The sequence below is a fragment of the Octodon degus genome, unplaced genomic scaffold, assembly GCF_000260255.1.
Source record: "Octodon degus isolate 3935 unplaced genomic scaffold, OctDeg1.0 scaffold00238, whole genome shotgun sequence".
Taxonomy (NCBI): domain Eukaryota; kingdom Metazoa; phylum Chordata; class Mammalia; order Rodentia; family Octodontidae; genus Octodon; species Octodon degus.
Genome location: NW_004524814.1, coordinates 30,680 through 39,493, shown reverse-complemented (window position 1 = coordinate 39,493; position 8,814 = coordinate 30,680). Strand labels below are relative to the sequence as shown.

Sequence of the window (8,814 nt, the reverse complement as noted above, 5' to 3'; positions counted from 1 at the left end):
AAAAAAAGATTCCATTTTGGAGTTAAAAATACTCTCATCATGAACTTTATTGACATAAAGTTTTTCCACTCATTTTTCTTATCACTTTTTCTAAAGATACTACTGGAGACTGAACTCAAAGCCTTTACACTGAGCTATATCCCCAGATCTTTTTATTTTTTACTTTGAGACAGTGTCTTACTAAGTCACTAAGTTGCACAGGTTTGGCTTAAACATGTGTGATCCTCCTGCCTTAGTCTCCCAGAATTCTGGATTTACAGGCATGAATCATCCCAACCACCTTCATGAAAACATTGTTGAAACTATTTGAGTGGCTTCAATTATTTTTTCTGTGTTACATTCCTCTCTTTTTTTTTATTTAATCCTGTTTCCAATACATAATAATGATTACAGCAGCTGCTTGAGTTATTAGAAGTCTCATTGATGTGCATTGACTTGAAATAACGTATGTTTCAAGTTTATTGTAAAAACAGCAAGCTACCAAAAATTTTAGAACACAATTGTACCGGAAGCCCAAGAACCTTTGGTTCTGCTTTAGAAGAGGTCTTGAAAAACATTTTCAGGGCTTTGGCTTCCCTTATGGCCCATCTGGAATAAGTGAGGCTTTCTTCTTTTACTCAGCTACCTCTGTAGTTGAACCTTGTAAGCCTGAAATGTGAAACAGATTTATACTACTTATTTGTATTACAGCAGTTTGAATTTAGACACAAATCCATATTTGAAATGCATGTCATTAGCCCTTAGTTGTACACTTGAATTTTCTTTTCACTTTTTTGGTGATCTTTTTTTTGTTGTTGTGCAAAAACCTTTTAATAAATGAGAACCCAGTTGTTGATTCTTTGAAATATTTCCTGTGAAGTCTGGGTTTTGTCCTCTAGTTTCTCTTCCAGTGAACTTAGTGTTTTGTAATTCATAGTTTCATTGGGATAACATTCTTTTATATATTTGAAGGAATGGAGCATTGATTAGACCAAGTACCTTCAACTCCTGGCTTAGATTTGGATAGTAAGCTATCTAGGTAAAATTATGAATGCAGAACTTTCCTCCTTACAATGGCAAATGAAAGAAAACACTTCACTTGAAATTTCTCAGTAGAACTAAGATGGTCTATATGAGCAAGGTAGGCAAATTGTAAAATATGTAAACTTCATTTGTTCTTATTTTTATAATTGAAACTTGTTAAACTACTATGTTGCACTCTAATCCACGGGCAAAGGCAATGTGGTCTGTCATAATGCAGCTATTTGTTCATACTGGTGACTGAGAGATATTAGACCAGTGCATGAAGACAGTTTTTGTGAAACTAAGACTGTTACTTTTTCCTGTCATTATGAATTGAAGACCCTAGTATTTTTATGACTCAGATAAATACTGGAGAGCTACTTAGCTGCTGAGATGTAGTAGAAAATAGTCTTTGATGTAAGCCTCCTAGGTTAGACATCCCTGACTCTAAGCTGTGCCTAGGTAGATGAAGTGAACAGAATGGAATGGCTTTCCAAGAGATAAAGCCTTTTTGACACTTTGACATTCTAAAGCCAACACATTCTCAGTGTTTAGCAGGAACCTCTGTGGCGATTGCCACCCTTTGCATAGATACAGCTTCTTTCTCTTCAGGGTCTCAGTGCTTCACAAGCATGAAATAATCTTTGCAGAAAAAGGAAAATGGTGTGGAACAAGGTGGCTCCAGACATTTAAGAGCGCAGTTCTTCTCCACAAGAAGCATGGAACATTAAGGGGACAATTTAGGATAAGAAATGAAGGATACTGGGTCCAGCAGAGACTGCAAGGGGGAATTTAGCAACACAGTAATGAGCTGACTCAGAATTTATATAGCTAAAAATAACCATGACTCTTAAAAGAACTTGTGAAATTGCCAAATCTATGAACACCTCTTGTGTTTGCCCATAATATTTAAGTGTATAAAATAATATTTAAACTTAATTATGGGCTCCCAAAGTAACCTCATCTCGAAACTATTTTGTCTTAATTTGTAACATGGTGTGGTTTGAATATTTTTTTTTAATATGGAACACTTCATGAATTTGCGTGTCATCCTTGTGCAGGGGCCATGCTGATCTTCTCTGTATCGTTCTAATTTTAGTATATGTGCTGCCGAAGTAAGCACTTGAATATGGTCTGTCCCCTCTGAAACTCATATTGAAGTTTAATCCCTATTGTGAGTTATTAAGAGGTAGGATAAGGTAGTAGCTCCAAGAGATGTTTAGAGCTCTGCCCTCATGAATGGATTAGCCCATCCGTGTGATTAATGGCCTGTCTTGAAGTTAATATGCTAGAACGCAAATTTGCCTAGGTCTTTCCCAGGCTCTATATCTCTTGTCATGTGATGCTGGGTGCTATATTGGACTTAATCACCAGATGTGGCCCCATGACCTTGGACCAGAACTCCGAGCCAAACAAAAGTCCTTTTTTTATGACTTAGCAGGTTTGTGGTTTTATATTATTTAAAACAGAAAATGGACTAAAATAGTACACATTTTATACAATAATCAAACTCTTTTTGACTGGGAAGTAAAGACATTAAAACCACTATCCATGCCACTTATTTTTGGTTGCTAAGAGCAGGACCTATGTTGGTTTGCCCAAATTCCCATATTAAATGCTTAATACATTTTTAGCTAAATTGAAATTTTGTAGGTGCTTGATCAAAAATTATTTCATGGTCTCTAAAACTTTGGTTTAATTTTTTTATCCACATATAATAAGGATTTCTTTTTCTTTTTTGGCTGGTTCGGGCTGCCTTAAGGGCACATCTAGTAAGACATGGGGAGCTTGGGATCGAACCACAGTCCCCTGAGCCTGACTGGGTTTGCCCCAGCAGGTGATTAAACACCTGAGCTAACCCATAAGCCCCCTAGAGTACCAGTTGGAATTTTATGTTTCTAATACATTTTTAAATATAGGACCTATGTGAAGTAATAGGTTATGTCCATAAAGCATATTCTGCTAGATTATAAGATGACTTTATTTAGGGTTTTGTTTTTTTTTTTTTTTGGAGTGGAATTACTTGACTTTATTTTACACTAGATGGTGGGCACAAAACAATCCTTAATAAAGTTGACAATTAGCTTCACTCAAACATTTTTAATAATGCACATTAAAAAAGTATTCATCTTACAAATAGTTCTGCATCCAAATATACAACAGCTTGGGAAACAACAGTTAGAAAACAAAATCCAATGCAAAAAGGCAGAGTAAGGGGCCGGGGAGATGGCTCAGTAGACTAAGCACTAGCCTGGCAAGCACAAGGGTCTGAGTTCAATCGCTGGTTCTGCCAAAAAACAAAACAAAACAAAACAAAACAAAACAAAACAAAACAAAACAAAAGGCAGAGTAAAACAACTACAACAGTACAAGTTTTTACGGTGCAGATTCTATGGTTTTCTTACTGCAGTATCAATGTCAGAAATCTCCTTCAGCTGGCTCCACTGCTCTGGATTTAAAGAAACACCTTTTCTTTCTGGTTTCATTTCATCTTCTGGATCCATCCAATATTCTCTGATAACAGTTAGAACTTTCCCTTTAAAGTCCTGAACACTGACATATCTCATTTTCCCTGTCTGAATCATGTTATCATCTCTGCTGCTGCTGCTCTGCTTAGAAGATGACAGAGCTCTTGAAGTTTCACCAGTCTTCTGCTTCTTTACAGGCTTTTCTGGATCAACTTTTCCTCTTTAACTTTTTGTCAACTTTCACTGTCAGAATCACTGCCTGAAGAGCTTGAAGAAACAAGTTCTTTTGATTTAGGTACTGCTCCGCTGCTATAGTCAACAGCCTCCTGCTCGCTCAAGACTAAGTATAAGATGACTTTATTTTTTTTATAAAAAGAAAAATTTTTTATAACTTTCCCCAAAGTAGTTGTACAAATTTTATAAAGATTCATTTTTTCTTTTTTCTTTCTTTTTTTTTTTTTTTTTTTTTTGAGGAACTGGGGCTTGAACTCAGACCCTTGCGCTTGCGAGGGAAGCGCTTATTCTACTGAGCCATCTCCCGAGCCCCCAAGATGACTTTAAAAAAAAAAAAAAGAATATTGTGTTCAATTTTCAAAGCAAATAATCAGTTTTTAAAGCCTCTACTTAAACATATGTTCTTAGAGTACCACCTTTAGATTCATCTGGAAAGGTTTCAATTTTTAACAAAAGTGTAACATTGTATTCTATACATTAATATTCATAAAATAACTATAACAGTAAGCTGTCTAAAATCTGTTAGCTTTCTAAAATCACACACAGATGATGTTTTGTAGAGCTTATTTCTTTGATGTAGCTTAACACCCCACAACATAATGCTGTAGGTCTTGGAAAAGATGATAGAGCTGGTGAGTCCAGCTCTTCAATGCTTTAGAAAGCACAGGAATAATGCGGTAATAACCACAGAAAAGGGAGTCCCAGAAAGAAATCTGGTAAGATTTAACAATGTGAAAGAAGTCCCTGAACTGGCATGAAGATTCTGTAGTTTAATAATAATATTAATATCAGTGTATCATGTTAAGGTTTACATCTGGTATATCCCCCAAAACAATCAGAGGCAGGACTTTTGGAAGGTGATTGGCTCTTGGGATGCTCTGCTTATCAGTGGATTCACTCACTAATTAGTTCAGCAACTGAGGATGTTGTTAGGAGGTAGGGCCTGGTTAGAGGTGGATCACTTGGGGCGTGACCTGCAAAGCTACGTGTGTCTCCCTCCCTAGTTCTTTCCTTCACTGTCTACTTCCTGTCCAGCAACATATGAACAGATTTCATCTGCACTGGCCCTTCTACTATGCTGTTTCTGTCTTTGAGCCTACCAGCCAGGAAATGAAACTGGGAGCCAAAATTAACCTCTCCTGAATGTTTTGTCCCATTGAGAGGAAAGTGACAAAGACAGATTTTGGCACCAAAGAAGTGGGGTCATTGTTGTGGCTGTACCAGGCCATGTGGTTTATAAGCTTTTGAAAGTGGTTCATTGGAGGAGGTTAGAAATGTTTGAAGGTCCTAGCTAGAGAAACACTAGAATGTTGTAAGCTGAGCTTGATGGGCTATTCTGGTCAGAGATCAGATGACCAGAATGTTCACAGAAATGTAGACAGTAAAGACCAGTCTCATGAGGTTTCAGCTGGGAATAAGAACTCCACTGACAATTGGACTTGACACCATGTATAGTACACTCTGGCAGAAAATTTATCTAAGTTTCCCCTATGTCCTGATATTTTGCAGACTGACAATAAGAGCAGCACACTAATTAATCTGGCAGAGGATGTTTCAAGGCAGCCCAGCATTCAGGCTGTGCTGTGGGTACTACCAATGGCTTTTTAGCCAGACTTATGATGAAAATCATGAGCAATTGTTAGAACCGAAAGGTGTGAAATGTTTGAAATTTCAACAGAAAGTGCCTACAAAATGAGGCAAAAAAAAGAGGCAAAGAATGCAGGGTTGCTGAAAATATTAGCATTATGATCCCAAGCACCTTGCAGCAGTATGACAGGAAAGATGTCTTGAGGGCATTTCAGGAATCAGGAAGACCTCCACCTTACTGCCTCAAGAGTATGAATTGGTAAAGGTAAATGCTTTTGAAAGACTACTTTAAGAATAGAACTCCCGGCACCCTATTCAAAAAGTTCTCTAGGGAATTGGATCCTCAGGATTTGTTTCACAGTACTCAGCCTCAATATGTAGTGCAGACTGGCCTTGAACTTGCTATGCAGCCCAGGCTGGCCTCAAACTCATGTCAGTCCTCCTGTCTCAGCCTCCCAACTGCTAGGACTGTGTGTGTGCCACCTGTATTTATTTATCCTATTATTATTTACTTATCCATTTTACATGGACAGATAGTGGAGTTACAAAGCTTTTGGTGATTATTCTAAGCTGATCAGAACATTCTTATCCATAACTTTTGGGCCTAATGTGCAATCATTCATGGTGGATATGTACTTATGAAGAGTGTGGCTAACTCACATGATGTTAGCGCATTTGACTTCAATAGTCAATACCTAATGGTTTTCTCAAATGCTTTATTAGATCTCATTTCCCACCAGCAACATTTGAGAGTTGTTATTTAAAATTGCACTATACTTGGAATTTTCAGCTTTTCCTTTGATCTTTTATTATGAATGATTTCAAATATACAGCAAAATTGGATGATTGTTAGTGAATGCCTGTATATCTACCACCTAATTTTTTTTAGCATCCAGAACTTGTTCTAGATTTTTTATTGAGGTGAAAGTGTTATAAGAAATAATCATTTTAAAGAGATTAGGTGACATTCACAATTAGTTACTTACAATGTTGTCTAATTATCTCTAGTTCAAAATATTTTTATCACCCCCAAGTAAAATTCCATAATCATTATGAAGTTAATTCCATTACTAGATCATTTAATCCCCACAAGAATCAATCTTTTTTTATTCTATTAACCTATTTATCAGTTATCCACTCATTTTGGATATTCCATATAAGTAGGATCATACAATATATTAACTTTGTGTCTTTCAAGATTCAGCATAGCTTGTATCAGTATAGTATTTGTTTTTAATATTGGAGAGTATTGTTTATCCATCTATTAAGGGCCATTTAGGTTGTTCCCACATTTTGGCTATTGTGAATAATGCTGCTAAGGATACTCCTGTACAAATAGTTGTATGTGTTCCTGTCTTTACTTCTTTTGAAAGAAATGAAAAGAAGCAGAATTTCTGGGACACATGGTAACTTTATGTTTAACTTTCTAAGGACAATAGCTGAACCATTTTACCTCTCTAAAGCAATGTACAAAGTTCTTAATCCTCCGCAACCTCACCAATACTCATCTACCTTTTTTGATTCTAGCTATCCTGGTGGGTACAAGGTGGCATGACCAAAGATTTTTGAATTGCATTTCCCTGATGACTAATAATGTTGAGTGTCTTTTGAAGTGCTTGTTGGTGACTTATATGGCTTCCATGGAAAAATATCTAAGTCCTTTTCCCATTTCCAAAATTGTTGTTTGTTGTTGAATTATAAAAATAATTTGTATACAATACTCTGAGTGTTAGACTCTTATCAGATATATAATTTACAAATCATCTTTTCTGCATATCATCTTTTCACTTCTTTCTTTCTTTTTTTGTGGCACTGACATTTATTAGGATGTGCCCTAATACAAGCTCTGCAGCTTGCCCGTGATGCTCTTGATGTACAGGGCCCGAACGTTCTGCCAGTGACACCAGGAAGTTGGCGGCCAGGTGGATGTTGTACACAAGCTCATCATCTGTCATCTTCACCTGACCAGCAGCCACAGCCAGACACAGGACCTTCTTCATCTGGAACTTGATCGTGAACTTCACTTAGTCAACTTTGGCCACTGTGTTTTGGTTGTGGGTCAGCAGGGAAGGGAACTTGCTATCCTTATTGAGGCCGGATCCCAGGATTCGTGGGATCTGCTTGATCAGAGACTCCGAGGCCAGAAAGTCAGCGTACTTCTTGGCAGGCTTTTTAACCAGCTTCTTATTCTTGTTGAGCTTCTTCAGTGCCTCGGTGTACATGTGGGGGATGTCCACAGCCTTGGCCTCGTCGCAGTGCTGCTGGTCCCCCAGGACGCACGCAGGGAACTTGGGGTGGGGCACGGACATCAGCCTGATGGCGCCGGAGAAGCGCCAGTGTCCTTTCAGTGTCCTTTTGTGGGTCATAGTTTTCAAGCTGATCTGCAGCTTCACAGTCTCTAAAAACCTCCGGCGCTTGTGCTGGTTCCCATGCAGGACCTTGCGCAGCGCCTCGTACAGGGTGTCGCGGGAGACTTCGCTGCTCGTGATTCCTTGTGCTGAGGAAACTGGAAAAGCAAGTTTTTCACTTTTTTTTTTCACTTTCTTGATAATGCTGTTTGATGCACAAACATTTTTAATTTTTTTTTAAATGTTTTATTTATTTTTGGCGGAACCGGGGATTGAACTCAGATCCTTGAGTTTGCCAGTCAAGTGCTTATCCTACTGAGCCATCTCCCCGGCCCCCACATTTTTAATTTTGGTAAATCCATATTTGCCTACTTTTGTTGTTGCTGTAGGGTTTTTTTTTTTTTTTTATACTGCAGCTAACAATGCTTTGTAAAATCTGAGGTCATTAAGATGTTTGCACCTTTAGCTCTTATACTTCAGTTATTATTTTTTTAATGTACTTAGGACAAGGTCTACAGGGTCTCACTACACAGATCAGACTCGTGATTCTCCTGTTTTCAGCCTCCCAAGCGCTGGGATTATAGGCACACATCACCACACCCAGTCTCAATGACAGGCTCAGCATGCTCTGGCAGTGGGGCCGGCACAGCAGGCCGGAGTGCGAACCCCAGCCACTGGGCTCTGCCGAGGCAGGCGCTTTAGTCCGCTGAGCTATGTGGTTGGCCCTTATACTTAAGTTATTGATACACACTGAGCTAATTGTTGCATGTGAAGTCAGGTAGGGGTACAAGTTCTTTGTTTTCTTTTTTTGTATTTTATTGATAAACAGCTGTCTCAGCACTATTATTATTATTATTATTATTATTATTATTATTTTGTATTTAGGACAGGGTCTATGGGGTATCACTGTGTAGATCGGACTTGTAGTGATCCTCCTGTTTACAGCCTCCCCAGAGCTAGGATTACAGGTGGACCCCACCAAACGCAGTCTCAATCAGGGTCTCAGGGCACCCCGGGGGCGGGGCTAGAACGGCAGGACCAGGGATCAAACTCTCAGCCCCTGTGTCTACCATTTTTTTTGCCATAATTTTATTGATAAACAAATAGCAATGAGACAGTTTCAAATCAAATTGGTAGGACAGTTTCAATAATTAACACACTGCATACATTCTTCT

The 8,814-nt window shown here is 38.3% G+C and overlaps 1 non-coding gene and 2 pseudogenes across 1 annotated transcript; all 3 read right to left on the bottom strand.

The window, feature by feature from the left end:
• LOC101579928 overlaps positions 1-3,587 on the bottom strand; it is a 23,156-nt pseudogene extending 19,569 nt beyond the window's left edge.
• Positions 2,019-2,125, bottom strand: LOC111813916. The gene has a single exon (XR_002819036.1). It is a non-coding gene; the product is annotated as a U6 spliceosomal RNA (small nuclear RNA).
• Positions 3,588-7,125: 3,538 nt separating the features above from the next.
• LOC101579139 overlaps positions 7,126-8,814 on the bottom strand; it is a 9,193-nt pseudogene continuing 7,504 nt past the window's right edge.